The 17,524-nt window shown below is 38.1% G+C and overlaps 1 protein-coding gene across 4 annotated transcripts in view; it reads left to right on the plus strand.

Moving 5' to 3' along the window:
* The window catches only part of RGL1 (ral guanine nucleotide dissociation stimulator like 1), a 319,950-nt gene that overhangs the window by 180,519 nt on the left and 121,907 nt on the right, over nucleotides 1-17,524 (plus strand). The gene's annotated exons all lie outside the window — the stretch shown is intronic.

Here is a 17,524-nt window from a genome sequence, read left to right on the forward strand (position 1 = left end):
TTATTTTTTTTCTCTTTTTCTTTTTTTTTTTTTTAGTGAGGCAATTGGGGCTAAGTTACTTGCCCAGGGTCACACAGCTAGTTAAGTATTAAGTGTCTGAGGCCGGATTTGAACTCAGGTACTCCTGACTCCAGGGCCGGTGCTCTATCCACTGCGCCATCTAGCTGCCCCTCCAACTTATTTTTCACAGGAGGAAACTGAGGCAAACAGGGTTCAGTGATTTGCCCAGGGTCACATAGCCAATAAGTATCTGAGGCTAAATTTGAAATCAGGAAGATGTCTTACTAACTCCAGGCTTGGCACTCTATCTGTTGCATCACCTAGCTGCTACACATAATGGATGCTTATAAATGTTTGTTGAAGTAGAAATAAGTAGACGATACAATATTTTCATAAGCAATTCGTTCAAGAAATTTATTGAGTGCCTTATATACAAAGTACTGGGAGAGATACCAAGACTAAAGTAGTACATTTTTCCTGGTCTCAAAGAACTTGTCATCTCTTTCTAGGTGAGATCAAACATGCTCACCAATAACTGCATCACAAAGTACCATGAGAATAGTATAAACAAATTGCTTTGAGTTTGGAAGATCACTTCCAGTTGAAGGCTTTAGGGAGGAGGTCATACTTGGACTGGACTGGACCATGAAGGATGGGTAAGATTTGAACAGATAGAGATAGCAGGAAGAGAATTGAGCAAAAGGGCAGAGTAAAATTAACAAGCATGTATCACATGTCAGTCACCATGCTACGTTCTGGAAATAGAAATTAAGGTAAAAACAATAGCCCCTGCCTTCAAGGAGCCTTCAATTTAGCAGGAAAAGACAACATATAAAAGGAACCTGAAAAGGGGGACTGAGAGGAAGAAGGTACCCATCTGGAGGCACAGTGGATAAAGAAGTCCCAGAGTCAGGAACACAACCCAGAAAGGAAGGAAGGAGGGAATATTGCTGGCCTGGCACCTTGCCTTAAATGGAGATTCTGCCAGGAACTTACCAATCAGAGGAAGGGGCTACAAGGGTGGAGAGATAGATGTAGCAGGGTGACAAGGCTGCTGGATCATGATGGAGAAAGACTCCTACAGAGTCAGGAGTGATGCGTGTGGAAAGAAGCAGTTGAAGATTAGACTAGACAGATTGGTTTGACTGTGTTTTCTTGTGACTAATGTTTGTGTTACTTTTTTTAGTTTGAAAGTTAATTTCCTTGATAGAGAAAGGTTAGGGGTTTTACCTGTGATTTCATTGTTACAGGGAGCTTCCCATATTAATTCAGGCTAGCACTTTTCCTGCAATTTATGGAGCATGGAGAGGGTACAGTGACTTTCCCACAGCCAGAATGTGTTAGAAACAGGACAGATTTTTGTGTCTTCCAAGACAGTTTTCTTCCTACTGCACCACACTGCCTCTCTGACACAGAAAATGGAAGAAAAAAAAATCAGTAGCTCTGCTGTGGCCATTGTTTTCCTTTTTAACTGTAAACTATCTGCTTTATGCAGCATTTTTGCTCTAAACATATATATATATATTTTTTTTTTTAATTTTTTTTTTTTGTGGGGCAATGGGGGTTAAGTGACTTGCCCAGGGTCACACAGCTAGTGTCAAGTGTCTGAGGCCAGATTTGAACTCAGGTACTCCTGAATCCAGGGCCAGTGCTTTATCTACTGTGCCACCTAGCTGCCCCTAAACATAATTTTTAAATATGCCTTTAGTTATGTTCTTTAGCATTTTTTCACAGGCCTACTCTTAGTTTGGCCTTTAGCCTCCCTAAAGCTATTACAATTCTATGCAACTTTCCACCTTTGTTTTGTGCCCTTTCTTCCATCTTTTTGTATCTTCAAACTGCCATTGATGCTGGAAGAATATGTCAACCAGCTTCCCTATGGCTCCATCCACTAACCCATCCCTGTAAGAATTGAGAGCTGAATAACCCTCGCTGTGACCACTGTTTTTCCACTTGTGTTGTTTTCCCTGTTAGAATGCAAACTTCTGTGGAAGGGTTCTCTTCTTTTGCCTTTTATATTTGTAGCCCTGGTACTTAGAACAGTGCTTGCCTCTGACATAGAGTAAGCACTTAATAAGTTTCTTTCTTTCTTTCATTCACTCATTCACTCACTTCCTTTTTAAATTGAAACTTAGATTTAGAAATATGCCCACAGTTCTTTCTTTTTTTGTATTCCCCCTTTTTTCTTTCTTTGTAGTTTTCTTGATTGTACTGTCAGAATTCTTATTTTAAAAGCTTTCTGTTTCACTTAAGGCTTGTTATTTTTTAGAGGCTATAGGCTTGGGAGCACCTTTTTTTCCCAGAACTTTTTACATATCTGACTATGCCTACCTCACATAATCTTTCTTGGTTATTATGAACTCTAAGGTGGCATGATCACTCTCTCCTATGGTTCCTTCACTTCCACTAAACCATCCAATTCTTCCTTGTTGGTCAGAATTCATTCTAGAATGGCAATTCTTCTTTTGCTTCTTCTTGGCAGGAGAATGGAAAGAAAGAAATGAATGAGGGCCAAATTAGGAGGCAGGGTCAATAGGACTTAGTGACTGATTGAATAGAAGGGAGAGTAAGACATTAAAGATAATATTAAGATTTTAAATCTGAGTGCCAGAGAGAATGGCAGTTCCATTTGCAAAAGTTCAACAATTCAATTCAACAAATATTTCTTAAGTACCTACTATGGGGAAAAATGAGTCAGGAAAAGGAGCTAGCTGAGGGAAAGTCAGTCATGGGATAATCAAAGTGGTTTTAGCCTGAGGCAACAAGAGGTTGCCTAAAAGGAAATGTCAGAGCATATAGTTAGAAATGCAAGACTAGACCTTGGGAGGAAGATTAGGAAAGAGAAGAGTTATTTACATGAAGGTGATATTTTAAGCCAAAGGATAGATGAGAATGTTAATGGAGAGAGTATGTATAAATTAAAGAGAAGCAAGCCAAGGACAATATTTTGGAAAAGAGAAGGGAAGGAAGAAATATCTGGAGAAGGAAGGAAGGGATGCCGCTTTTAGGCACCTAATGAATATTTGTTGAATTGAATTGAGACAGAAAAGGATGGTCAATGAGATACTAGGGGAGGGAGGAGAGTGCAGGGTTGCTAAAGTCTAGAAGGGGAGTTTTTATTAGAAGTGGATAGATAATTGTTGTCACAGGTGAAGACTAAAAAAAAGAGGTTCATATTGGATGGTCCTCATCTTTTCAGTAAAGTAGAATGTGAAGCCCTCTGCCAAGAATGAAAATGGGTCTAAGGAATATAGAGATGGTATAGGACAGGTGTTGAGAAATGTGAACATGAAAAGCTAATGAAAGGATAGTTGAATAGCAGTGAATATCCATTGAGGTTAGATAGTATGAGTTTAGTTGAATTTTGTAACTTTCTTCAGGAATCTTTGACAGCTGGGGAATTATAGCAAAGAAAATATAGGGTAGGGGGGCAGCTAGGTAGCGCAGTAGATAAAGCACTGGTCCTGGATTCAGGAGGACCTGAATTAAAATCTGGCCTCAGACACTTGACACTTAACTAGCTGTGTGACCCTGGGCAAGTCACTTAACCCTCATTGCCTCACCTATATATATATATATATATATATATATATATATATATATGGTAGGGGTGAGTCAATGTTGAAGATTTTTATGGGAGGCTCAGTAGGTCAAGGGGGAGTAATTCTCTAATTGAAATGGATGATCCATGTTAGGTGGAAGGCAAGTGAAGCTAAGGAGGGAATGTTGACTGGGAGCATAGGAAGTAACAGAGACACCAGAAGTCACAGTGATGTTCAAGTGTTGCTCAGTGGGTAAGGAGAAGGTAGGAGAGGTAGAAGAAGATAAGTGAAGTGTTGTGGTCAGAGAAAGGCAGCTCTAGTCTTGAGATCCTTGAGGTATCACAGTTCTAAGTAGGGATGAGGACCAAGGTATGACTGAGCCAGTGGATGGCTAACATAGAGTAGAGATGAAGGACACCAAAATTAAGGGGATTAAGGAGCACTCAATAGTCCACAGGGTCAGGTAAGTCATCAATATTATTGTTTTCATAATCATCACAGTAAACAGGGAAAATTTGAGTCTTAATGCATTATGTTGTAGCTGTTAATAGTGACACTCTCTATTTTCCTAAGTTTTATATGTTGTTCAAGCAGTATAGATATAATCCAAGAGAAAATAATTAAAACAATTCATTTTGTCTTTGAAGCACTCATCTTCCAGAATTCTCTAACTAACACACGTAATCTCCATGTGAAGTAGGTTGCAGGACAATCACTCCCTCCTGCCCTCCATCCTGTTTTTCCCCCCTTTGGAAGGGAACCCAAAACAAAGAAACATATGTAATAATCCAAGTTTTCTGCTAAAATATCTTTCTTTTCTATGGGTTCATATCACCTCTGTCTATACTGTATTGTTTATTGCACCTTGACTTGAGAAAACAATAATGCAATTGTTCACACAGATTACAGTCCCTGATGGGGCAGCATGGGGAAACAAGGATTGTCAAGCTACAATTTGGCCCATAGCTGCTTTGAATTTATAGAAAGAAAACTTTAGTTTCCATGGACAGTCTCTATCGCTGTCTCTTACAAGCACTATTCCAAAGAGCCACATTCAGGTCTATGAAATTATATGGTAGCCCATTCATGTATATTTTAATGTAATTAATATATACCTAATTGAGCCCTATCAGCATGAGGGTGGTGGGCCTTTCCCAGAAAGTACAGTGACTCACAATTTAGCAACATTGGTGTTAGACTTGAATGGAGGATGTTTCCCTGTGACTCCTAGGTCACCCACTTTTATCTCTTCTGAACTAGAACAGGCTCTGTACCAATCCTGTTAGTCTTTTTATGGGAATAGCGATTAGAAGGTATATCTCTGGCTGGTGACAGGAGCAGGCAGAATACAAGATGTTGGAGGTAGGAGTGCATATCAGATTTGTTGCTTTGGCTTGGCTCTCCATAAAGGCCAGTTAAAAGCACAAAGGGAAAACAGTCCACTTGAAATGAAATTTATAAGGGTGCATTAGGCGACAATTCATTCAGAGACTGTTTTCCAGTTAAAATTTCATTACTGCTTTTCTTGTCATTTTTATATTCCCCTTCCCTCCCTGGGCTTATTACCTACCCACAATATGTGACCTGACTTTCTTATATCTCACAGTCACAACATAAGGAAGACACACAGAAGTAGGGAGGAGAAAGCCCTGACAGATCTTGGTGGTGCCATTTAATAGTAAAGAACCAACAGTTTGAAGAATTAATGGAAAACATATTGATAATGTATGAGCCTTTTAAAAAAAAAACAATCTACCAGAAGCAAGACTTCGTAAGAAGATCAAGTAGTTACCAAAACCTAGAATTGAATATAAGGTAACAATTAATAATAGCCAACATCTATAGTTCCTAGCAATAGGTAGAATACATGCAAATGAGCTCCCCCCCCTTTCTTAGTCAAGAAGCATTTATTAAGTGCTTGCTGTATTCCAGGGACTATTGCAAATGCTGGGAAATACAAAGAAAAGCAAAAACATGGTCTTTGTCCTAAAGAGCTTTGAATGGGGCTGGGGTCATAACACACAGATAACTGTGTACACACAAGCTCTATACAGTACAAATGGAAGGTGACCTGAGAGGGAATGCACTAGCAGTGTTGTGTGTGTGTGTGTGTGTGTGTGTGTGTGTGTGTATGTGTGTGTATGAGGGGTAAAGTAGGGGAGGAAAGACTTGGAGCAGAAAGTAGGGTTTAAGCTGAGTCTTGGAGGAGGCCAGAAAGGGAAGAAGAGCATTCCCAGGATGTCAGGGTGCCAGGGTCCCAGTGAGAAGATATGGAATTGGGTGATGATGTGTTGTATGTGAGAAGTAGCAAGTAGGAAGTATAACTAGAATGTAGAAGAAATGCAAGAGTAAAATGTAAAAAGACAGGAAAAGGGGCCTGGTTACAATGGACTTTAAAGGCAAAACAGAGCATTTGATATTGGATCCTGGCGGTGATGGGAGACACTAGGGTTTATTGGTAGTGGCAGTGGTGGGGGTGGGTATGGCATGTATACCAGAATCATATGTTTGCTTTAGGAAAATCACTTATAGCTGAGTGATGATGATAATAATAATAGCTAGCATTTGTATAGTGCTTTAAGGTTTTCAAAGTGCTCTACAAGTAATATTTTGTCTTCACAACAATCTTGGGAGGTAGGTATTATTATTCCCATTTTACATTTGAGGAACCTAAGGCACATGGGGTTAAGTGACTTGGTGTGAGGGTCACACAGCTAGAAAGGGTCTGAGGCTGAATTTGAATTTGGATTTAATGCTCTATCCTAATGCACCACCTAGGATGGATTGGAGTAAGGAGATATTTGAAGGAGGGAGATTTTTTGCCATAGATTAGGCATGGGACGATGAGTGCCACCAGCACTTGGTTGGTGGTTCTTTGAGTAGAAATAAAGTAATTCTTCTGAGGGGTGTAAGAATTAGGATCATAGATTTAGAGCTAGAAAAAACAGAAGAGGTCATCTGATTGGACATCTTCTTTTTATAGATCAAGAAACCAAGGCCCAGAAAGGTTAAGTGATTTGTCCTAGCTCGTACAGGTATCCAACAGCAGGGTCAAGATTTGAAGCCATTTCATTTGACTCCAAAGTACAGCACAATTCCCACTGCAAAATTTAAAGATCCTGATGGCCATTTCTTTTTTTTTTTTGTGGGGCAATGGGGGTTAAGTGACTTGCCCAGGCTCACACAGCTAGTAAATGTCAAGTGTCTGAGGCCGGGTTTGAACTCAGGTACTACTGAATCTAGGGCTGGTGCTTTATCCACTATGCCACCTAGCTGCCCCTTGGCCATTTCTTTTAATGCAGTCTGTTCATACCCTCTGCTTTCCTAAGCAGTTTGAGTTTTCCTATTCTACTATATTAGACTAGAGTCTAACATGGTTACTTATTATGACCATAGAAGAAAGGCTAAATGAATTTTTGTGCACGCCACTTTCTATTGAACTCTCACTTTTGTTTCTGCTATTGATCTCATATTTATTACTTTTATTTCCAAATACTTAAAAACCAAAAATCGATTGTTGTTCTTTTTCTTCAATTTGGGGAAAACTTTAGCATAAGTTGCTTATGAATTTATATCTGTAAGCTAGGGCAAAATTGAATTAGAATGATCTTTCCCTGACCTTCAGCCTTAATCTTTTAGGTAAATAGCCAGAGATAAGGCTAAAAAAGTAGACTATGATTAGATTGCAGAAAACGTTGAGTCTAGGAGTAGAAGTTGAAGGCTGTCTACTTACATAGCCCCTATGTTTGGGGAAACTTCCAGAGGCATTATAATGGAGTATGGGATGGGAATAAGCAGGAGGGATACATATAGACTGGACCAATCTAGATATCTATATCTGGCTTTGTAGCTATAACTCAGTATCTATATCTATCTATACATATATGTATGTGTAAAGTGAATGCTATATACAAGACTGTTCTAAATGGTGTGGGAGTTTATGATCTAATAATGGAGATAAGATATAAAGAAAATAACCTTAAAAAGCAATATAAAATAAGTGCTTAATGGTTTTACTGGCAAGAAGATCAGAGGAGGAGAATTTAATTCAGGCTGTAGTTATCTTGGAAAGCTTCACTTAGAAGTTGGCATCTGAGCTGAACCCAGAGGGGCAGAGAGGAATTAGCCAAAATTAGGTAGTGGCAGGTTTTCCTTGATGAGAATCCCTGTATAAAAACATGGAAGTGAGAGATCTAGCTCTTGGTGTGCTTGGAAGACCCTGAGTAGATCAGTTTGACAAGAATAGATAGGTTCGTTCATTTAGATGAATGGCCAATGATAAGGTTGAAAAAGGTAGGCTACAATAAAATTGTAGAAGGCTTGGAGTTTTGAGTTAAGGAGTCAGTCTGTAATTAATTAAGGTACATTGAAGGTTTTTGAATTAAGCAGTACCCTTAGTCAACAAGGATTTATTAAACACCTACAATCCAGTAAGAATTAGGAAGAGGATTCAGTGAAGAAAACTAGGAATGAGAAATAGTACCTTAGAACAAAGTAAACAATTAATGCTTGTTCATTGACTATTTGATTAATGAGAGGTTAGAGGTAGGAAGAAAAAGAGAAGGTGTGGTCAGCAATGCCAAATTCTACCTAAAAAGAAAAGTCAAGGAGAATGAGAAAAAAACAAATTAGCATTGATGATTAGGAAGTCATTCGTGACTTTGGAGAGTGGTTTTTGTTGTTGTTGTTGTTGTAGTTTCGGTTTATTTGTTCTTTGTTGTTTGTTGCTTTTTTGGGGGTTTTTTTTTGCCAGTTTTATTTTTTGTAGAGTGATGGAAGTGGAAGCCAGATTATCCAAGGGGTTAGGAAATAAGTGGATGGTAAGGAAATGGAGGCAACAGATGTATATCCCTGGAGGTGACAAGGAGGTCAAGTGAAAGATTTTTTTCAAGATAGGGGAGAACAGAGTCTCTTTGAAAAAGTGAGTGTGTGGGGGAAGGGGCAAGTGGAGGGAGAAAGATTTAAGATGCCAGAAACAGAAGGGATTATTCAGGGAGCAAGGTCCTGGGTGAAATGGAAAGGATGAGATCAAGAACAGCAGTGAAGGGATTAACCTTTGGAAGGAAAAAAAGAGGTGAGGGGGAAGATACTTTTAAAGTTGTTTGTTTGTTTGAAGAAAGGAAGGTGAGAGAACTTTTGTATGATTTCAATCTTTATCAGGAATAAAAAAATCAATCAATCAAAAGCATTTATGTGCCATGCACTGTGCTAGGTTCTAGGGATACAAATTTTAAAAAATGAATCAATCTCTATTCCCTAGGTGTCTTACATTGTGATGGAGGAGATATGTACACATGTAAACATATATGGAATAGATCTAAAGAGAATATATACAAATAAGTACAAAGTAGTTAAATTCAATGTCATTTGAGAGGAAGAGCACTAAGAGTTGAGGGGATCAGAAAAGGCTTCATGTAGAAGGAGGTACTTGAGCACCATTTTGAAGAGATGGATAATAGCACCTGCCTCCTAAGCTTGTTGGGAGGATCAAATGCACACACACACTTACATACATATTTGGTTTTTTGTTGTTTTTGTTTTTGTTTTTGCAGGTCAATGAGGGTTAAGTGACTTGCCCAGGGTCACACAGCTAGTAAGTGTCAAGTGTCTGAGGCTGGATTTGAACTCAGGTCCTCCTGAATCCAGGGCCGGTGCTTTATCCACTGTGCCATCTAGCTGCCCCTACACACATATTTAATACATACATACAGCACTTTGAAGACCTTAAAATGCTATATAAATGTGAGTTATTGTTATGAATGAAATCATCAGTCTAAATGAGGAATTCTTAAGCTGGAGTACAAAGGATCCCTAGGAGTCCATAAATGTGGATGGGAAAAAACCAAAACAAAACAAAAACAACTGTCTTTGGCTCCTGTTTCCTGGTTTCTATCTTCATCACTCTTGAAAAAGTTTTCCAAAGACTATCAAGAATCTGGGTTTGTTGTCCAAATCCTTGCTCTTTACAACTTGTGCAACCTGTTACTCATTTGAAGATATCTCTAAAGGGATGACGACTTCTGAGGTCCCTTCTACCTCAAAACTTCTCCATATGTATTTCTTCCTAAAGAAATACAATGTCCTTTCCCCCCTTTTCCTTCTAGATTTCTGCTGACTTGGTGAGTGTTGCCCATGACTTCCTCTTTGACATGCTCTAACTTTAGCCCCACTGGCACTTTGAGTGGATACCTTGGCATTTCTTCTTTCCCCAACTATTACTCCTGGCTTGGCCACATCTAGGTTTGGCCATGGGTTGCTGCTGCCCTTTTGCCACAATGATCACTTAACCAAGGAGCTTATGTACATGCATGATGATTCCAATAACACTTGTCTGTCAGGTCCCAAAGAAAAAAACACTAGGTCTAGAATCAGGACCTGTTTTAGAATCTCATTTCCGATACTTCCCAAAGGTATGGACAAGTCATGGAATCTCCCTGGACCTCAGTTTCTTCATCTGTAAAATGAGCAAGTTGGACAAGATGATCTCTGAGGGCCCTTTAGTTCTAGATGGATGATCATTGGATCCTAGGTACAGCTCAAGTCAGAGGACCTGGGTTCAAATCCTGCATCTGATGCTTACTGTAAACCTTTGTAACCTTGAGTAAGTTATACAAACTCCCTAGATGTCAGTTTCTGGATCTATAAGAGAAGGGAGTTGGAGTAGATAGATTCTGAGGTCCAATCCATTTCTAATCTATGATCTTTTGAAGGTCTCCCAGGTCTATATCTCCAGTTTGATTTCTCTTCCTCTGATATGCCTGGGTTTCTCCTCTCTTGTAGATGCCTTGTCATCACTAACATAAAGTATGTGCAAAACAGAGTTCTTTATCACGTCTATCTCAGTATAAAGTGAAATAGTTATTGTGCACAATCTTAAGGAAAGCATCAGAGAAGAAAGATGGTGTAGTGGCCAGAGCCCTATACCTGGGGGTCAGGAAAGCAGAATTATTATTAGCTATTAAGTTTTTTCTTGGACATTATGGCTAAGACATTTAACCTCTTTGGCCCTTATTTGCTCATAAGTGAAATAAAGGGGTTGAACAAAATGTTTTTCTAACATCCCTCCTAGTTTTAATATGATATGATTCCGTGATAACGATAGATTTATTGTATCTGTGCCAATTTTCTTATTCATATTTGATGACCTGCTTATCAATAGGACTCATGACTTCAGCATGATGTCATAGGAAAGTTTGCTGCTCTGGAAGTCAGAGAGCTTTTGCCACTGTCACTGACTCTCTCTGTGTTTTTAGGTGATCCACAACATGGGCTTTGGGCTTCCTTATGTACAAAATGAAATCATTGGCCCAAATCAGGGATTCGTAACCTGAAATACATGGGATACCTAGACGTCCATGAATGTGGATGGGAAAAATTTCACTTTATTTTTACATTACTTTATTTTCAGTGATCTCTAACTGAAATTTAGCATTCCTTCAATTCTGAATGTAGGTAATAAACATGATTCTGAGAATGGTCCACGGATTTTACCAGACTGCCAGTCATCCATTATACTGATTCTGATCTCAGAATCATGTTTATTGCCTATATTCATACACACATATGCATATATATATGTCTCTCACATATATGTGTATATGTATAGCAAAGAAGTTCATGTTAATATGGACAATGAATTGATTGTGTGCATGTATGTATATATATGTGTGTGTAATATATATATATATGTGTATATATATATATATATATATTTAGCTCAATGTCTATATTTATACTAACTTCTTCCTCTGTAAAAAGTAGCAGGCTTGTTACAAGTCTTAACTATACCACGCTTGTACTACTGAGTCTACCCCCTTACTGATAATCCTTCAGTCTCTGCCTCTTTAATTTATTTTGGAGAGAGCAGCAAGAATCATCTTAACTTTATAACTCTTTTTTGTACCTTTGAAGTTCTTCTCAGTCTTGAGCACTGTAGCTACCCCATGGTGCCAAATTTAATCCCCTTTCTGTATTTTTCTACCTTTTAAATACTTGTAGACACCTATCATGTCTTACCCTAATCTTTTTACAAAGCTAAACATCAGCCAGTTGCTTCAACCTATTCTCAGATGGTATAATTACTATTCAGTCCCCTTAACATCTTGCTCCTCTGGAAGCTCTCCAGCTTGTCAATGTCCTTCTTAAACTGTGATACCCAGAACTGAATGTATGCTGTATGTGTGATCTAACCAGGGCAGGGTAAAACAGGCCCTCCCTTGTTCTGTATGCTGAGTTCCTGTTAAGTCACTTTAAGACTTCATTAGCATTTTTGGATGCTACCTCACAATGTTGAGCTTGCTGTCCATCAAAATGTGAACTATTGCTTGGCCAAGTCTACCTCATCTTGTCCTTGGATGCTTGATATTTTGAACTCAAATTTAAAATTTTACATCAAAAATATTATTCAAAAAATATTATTCAGCAAGAATCTGTGAAGTACCTGTTATGTACAAAACCCTGTGCTAAGTCCTGAAAATACAAAGCAAAACAAAAAGTAGTTCCTTCCCTCAAGAAGCTTAAATTCTACTGGGTAGATAGAAGATGTTCATTCATCAATAAGTGAAATAACTTTAAATTTATTCTTACAAAATTTAGTTTACAATTATAACCTGTTAAGATATTTTTCTCAATTTTTATATCCAGTTTATTAGCTAGCCCCATCAATTGTGATAATTTTGCTATCTGTGCTATCATTCAAGTCATTAATAGAAAGGCACAACTGAGCAATTCTGAGGGCAGAACATTGAGACATTATACTAGAAACCTTTCTTTAAGCTGCCATTTATTCATTAACCATTACTTTTTGGGTTCATTTATTTAATCACTTCTAAACCTATATACCATCTTCTAACTCACCAGTTAGAAGTTAACTCACCTTGATCACAAATATACTGTGAAAGACTCTGTTGAATACCTTTCTGATATAGGAATTCTAAAAATTTTTACATTTCTGAAGTCTTTTAAGGCTTACAAAATGCTTTCCTGAAAACCCTGTGAGGAAATTCAGGTAAACTATCTCTACATTATTGCCCCAATTTATCATTCTGTGAAGCCACAAAAATAGGAAATGAAATTATTCTGGGATGACTCAAACCAAGATATTTGTACTCTAACTCTAAAACACATTGAATTTCTAAAGGGTTTAGTAAACTGGAAAGAGAATAATTCATATTCATAATCAGGAATCTGAATTATTTAAAGAAAAAATACATTATAAACTATAATAGATTGACATTTCTAGTGTTTAAGGTTTATAAGGTGTTTTTTCTTCTAGTACCTCCTTCTGAGCTAGGTAGAACAATATCATTACTCCAGTTTTATAGAAGAGGTGATTGATGCAGCATGCTTAGTAAGTATCTGTGACAGAATTCAGTCAACCAGTCAACCATGAAACATTTATTAAACACCAACTATGTGCAAGGAACTGCTTAAGGACTGGAAATATAAAGAAAGTCAGAATACAATTCCTCAAGGAACTTACTGTCTAATGGGTAATTCAGACTGAAATCTCTTTGTTTCAAGTCTAATGAATTCTCTACACTTGTTGCCTCTTATGCACATTACATATATTGTTTAGAAAGGCTGGTAAGATTGTAATACAGTTTAGAGCTATCTTATCAAAAATAGCTATTATTAGAAAAGTTTCAGCATATTAAGGATTAACTTTTATTTATCTGGAAGATTCACTTGTATGTAATAACAGATTCAGCAATAGTTCTAGACAATGCAGCAAAATTTAAATACAGTTTTGCCCTTCCCCCACCCCCATCTCCATATCTAGGCACACTCCCTTCTATTTTCATTAGCTGAAGTCCCTAAATCTGTTGGCAGGAAGTGTTGGCAGACATATGTCCTCCCTACTCATACCATGTGGCCTTGGGCCTGCCTATCTTCTAGGCAGATGTTGCTGAGCCATTTAGGTTTGGGAACTGCAGAGAAGATATGTGGTGGCCTCATGCCAACAGGACTCAGTTGGAATGAGTTTTTCTGCAGTGGGAAACCAGGAGACCTGGATTTCTTTCCAGATGAGCATTTGCTTTATCATGTGGCTGTGTGTGCATGCATTGTTTTTTTCTTTTTCTTTTTCTTTCTCTCTGTTGATGCAATCAGTCAATCCTGGATGTGCACATAAATACTTGCTCTGTGTCCAGGAAGTTACTCACTGGCCCTTCACAAGTATTAGTGAATTTGAGAAGTATTGTCTTGATTCCCCCCCACCCCCAGTCATTTCATTCATGACTATATATTTGTTTATACCCTTCCTCCACATTCTCATTCCAATTCATATTTTTAAAAATATCCTTACACATCACTTCCTTATTTCCCAAAGTAACAATTGCTATTCACACTATTTTTGTGACTTTCCATGGTTTTCAGTCTTGGTCCTATAGACAATGCAGTTGAATATGTAAAGTTGTACAATCTGAAGGGAATTTCCTTTGCTTGGATCCAATTAGGGCAGCAAAGCAACATCAGTTATGTAATATGTTTGTGCAGTGATATTTATTATGTAATATAATGATCATTTATAGCCCGATAGCTAAATCCATCTGAAATTCACGAGTATTGTACCCCCTTCCAGAGACAGTACTTTCTTTGTATCAAATAAGCAGCCAGTGATTATTAGCTTAACAATTACGTTAAATCACATTTCTGCAAAGGGAAATGTTGCAACCTTTTTGTGTGTGTGTGTGTATGTGTATGTGTATTTCTGAGAATCCAAACATGCAATTACTATTGTAACATAGCTATTATACCTTTCTGACAAGAACAGTTTATGTTTGGTTTGGTTTAGACACTTATAATTTCATATAATTCCATGACCTCTATCCCATTAATATTAGTCTAAATATTTGCCTGTAGTCAGTTTTTGTAATGTGAAATGGCTGTGTATAACCGTTTCTCTCTAGAAGTTTGTTGAGCTCCTAATAATGTCAGTGGTAATGTCCATAAGCACTGAGGGCATTGATCCATGTTGGTGAGAATTCATAGTTTATGATGCATCATTGTCTTAGGGATCTAGTGTGATAGAGTGAATGGGGCACTGAATTTGAATTAAAAGAGATCTGTGCTCAAATTCTTATTCTGATACTAGCAATTAGTTTTGTTGTATCACTTAATGTTAAAAGTCAGCTACTGGGGCAGCTAGGTGGCATAGTGGATAAAGCACCGGACCTGGATTCAGGAGTACCTGAGTTCAAATCCGGCCTCAGACACTTGACACTTAACTAGCTGTGTGACCCTGGGCAAGTCACTTAACCCTCATTGCCCTGCAAAAAAAAGTCAGCTATTACTAGTGTTACTATAATATTATTATAAAATATTACTGCTTTAGGGGCAGCACTTGAAAACAGTTGGCTTCACATATGAGGTCTTACTATTTCTTTTCATTACCTATTGGATGCTGGTTATTTTTGGTCTCTTTGAAACCTATTATTCACACTTCCAGCTTGATTCATGAGCATATTATATGAGAGTGTGAAATTCTTCAGAGATAAAGCTCTTGCCACTGTTTATATATGGGAAGGCTCTATGGGATAGGCGATTTATCTGTTTTCAGCTGGCTTGAACCTGATTTGTTATAGGGATCATAGAATGACTTTCTAGGGATCTCTTCAGGAAGCTGAGGAAAGCCTTATTAATTCTAGGGCTACTTGTTCATAGGCAGATTCTGAGAGAAGAAAAGAATTCATGATCAGGAAGATACAAGCATAGTCATTTTGGAGGTGAGAGGGGCTAAGATAGGTTCAAAGGAAGGTTAGGAATCAGTTCCTTGAAAGGTAGACTGGAAGAAACAGTTTTTCAGTGCAAATCAGATGTAGTTTTACCTGACTTTGTTCTTGATAAACTTAAGCATTTTCAGAGATCATCAGGTTATAGATTTAAAACTGGAAGGAACTTGAGAAGTCTTCTAGTTCAACCTGAACACAGATGATCCTCCCCACAGAGGATAAGTTCCATGCCCAAAGTCACATTGGTTATAATAAGTAACCAATAAGCAATACAATAAGCAGAGTTGGGTTTTGAACTGGGTTCTTTTTTTTTCAGATACCTATTTGCTTTTTTAAAAGTATGCAAAGCAAGGGCAAATTTTTTGGGGGGCGAGGGGGTAGGGCATTGGGGGTTAAATGCCTTGCCCAGGGTCACATAGCTAGTAAGTGTCAAGTGTTTGAGGTCTGATTTGAATTCAGGTTCTCTTGAATCCAGGGCTGGTGCTTTCTCCCCTGTGCCGTCTATCTGCCCCAAATTGGTTATTTCTTGTAGGAAGAACTGATGGTGAAAATGCTTCCTTCATGTGAATATTTGTTCGCATCTTCATTTGCCCCCTGTTATGTTCATGGCTTCAATTTTTTTTGAAGTTGATACTTTTTTTAAACAGTTTTTGAAATCTGGGTTGTATGACAAAATCTGATTTTAGATATTATACTTATATCACATGGTTGGTTGGTTAGCTAATATATCCATTTCCTCTGATACTTTTATTCATTACAGTAATCAGTACAAAAAAGTACATGTTTACATTCTATTTGAAATGGAAACAAATGCTTGATGAGAAAAACAATAAGTTTAATCATGGACTGAAGGTAGTTGGTGGACTGAATAAGAAAGAAGTCTGGTTGAGATGTGAGTCAAGGAGGAAGAAAAGACCCCACAATTTCTAAAAAGAAGGTCTTAGGATCATAGCTATGCCTGTAGAAAGGCAGTTTAATCTTACCTCTTGGCAGAGCTGTAAGTAGTAATTTGTGCATCTGGGGCCAGTGGCAGGGAATTTTGAAAGGGGGGTTAGAACTCCCCAAACACTGTAAAGCTACTGCCAAGGGGACCAGGGCAATGACTGGTCCCTGACAGGTGAGGAACTCACCTGCAACTGGGCCTGTCAGGGAGAGAAAGATCTAGAATCTTCTTATTCTAAATAATTATCTTGCTAACTGGGTGCTAAGCTCAGTTGTTTCTAGCTGCTGAATTACTTTATCCTCCAAATTGCAGTGTTTTGGGCAAAGCCCTATTATCTCTGCCCTAGTTAAAGTTCTGTAATTTGGGTCATTTTGGTCATCTGTTGCTTCTAGCATTATTCACTAAAAGAATGTAATTTAGTATGAGACATTTCTATTGGGCATCCAGTCCAGGGAAGGGTTTCTTTACAAGCACCAGAAGGTGCCTTGTAAGGTGGTTTTTACCTATAGTATTGTCCTATGGCATGGACACTGAGACAGTGCTGTATAGAGGCTTCATTGAATTTGTTTACTTCAGTAACAAAAGCTCTGCTCATTGTAAATTTGTAGATGTCAAGCAAACTTTTGTGTACAAAGCTTAGAACCTGGCATGGGAGAAAGAAGCTAAAACAGCTCCAAACAAAATCCCAACTTACTTTTGTACCGCGTCTTTCATGCAGAAAGTATTGGAAACTGCTTGGCAGTCCACACTTAATGCAGTAAACTTCTTGCAATATATTTGCACTTGTATCACGTAACTGGTTGATTAACTTGTGTATTCATTTCCTCTGATACTCCCACTCTGCACAGTAAGAAGTCAAAACAAGTGCATATTCCCACTCTGTGTTTTCAAAGTGAGCACTTGGCTGGATCACATTTAAATCTGGCAGAACAATGGAAGCAATGTAAGTTTTGGAGAATGAAAGATCTCTTTTATGTTTAGTTTGATTCAGCATCTAATTCTTGATTGGAAGAGAATATTTTAGGTGGTAGGGCCATAGAAAGAGACTTAAGTAACATTTAATAACTAAGTATAGAATTCAATATAAACTGAAAAATTCAAAACAATCAAAGGTCCATTGATCTAGAGCTGGGAGAGACCCTTAGATGTTTAGGCTCACCCTTCCATTTTATACAAGAGGAAAATGAGGCCCAGAGAGGTGAAGCCACTCGTTCAAGGTCATATAGGGAGTAAGTTGTAAAGCTGGCCTTTGAACTCATGTCCTCTGACTTCCCAGTCACTTCTTTTTCCCCTGCGCCACACTGATT

The sequence above is a fragment of the Dromiciops gliroides genome, chromosome 4 (assembly GCF_019393635.1).
Source record: "Dromiciops gliroides isolate mDroGli1 chromosome 4, mDroGli1.pri, whole genome shotgun sequence".
Lineage (NCBI taxonomy): Eukaryota > Metazoa > Chordata > Mammalia > Microbiotheria > Microbiotheriidae > Dromiciops > Dromiciops gliroides.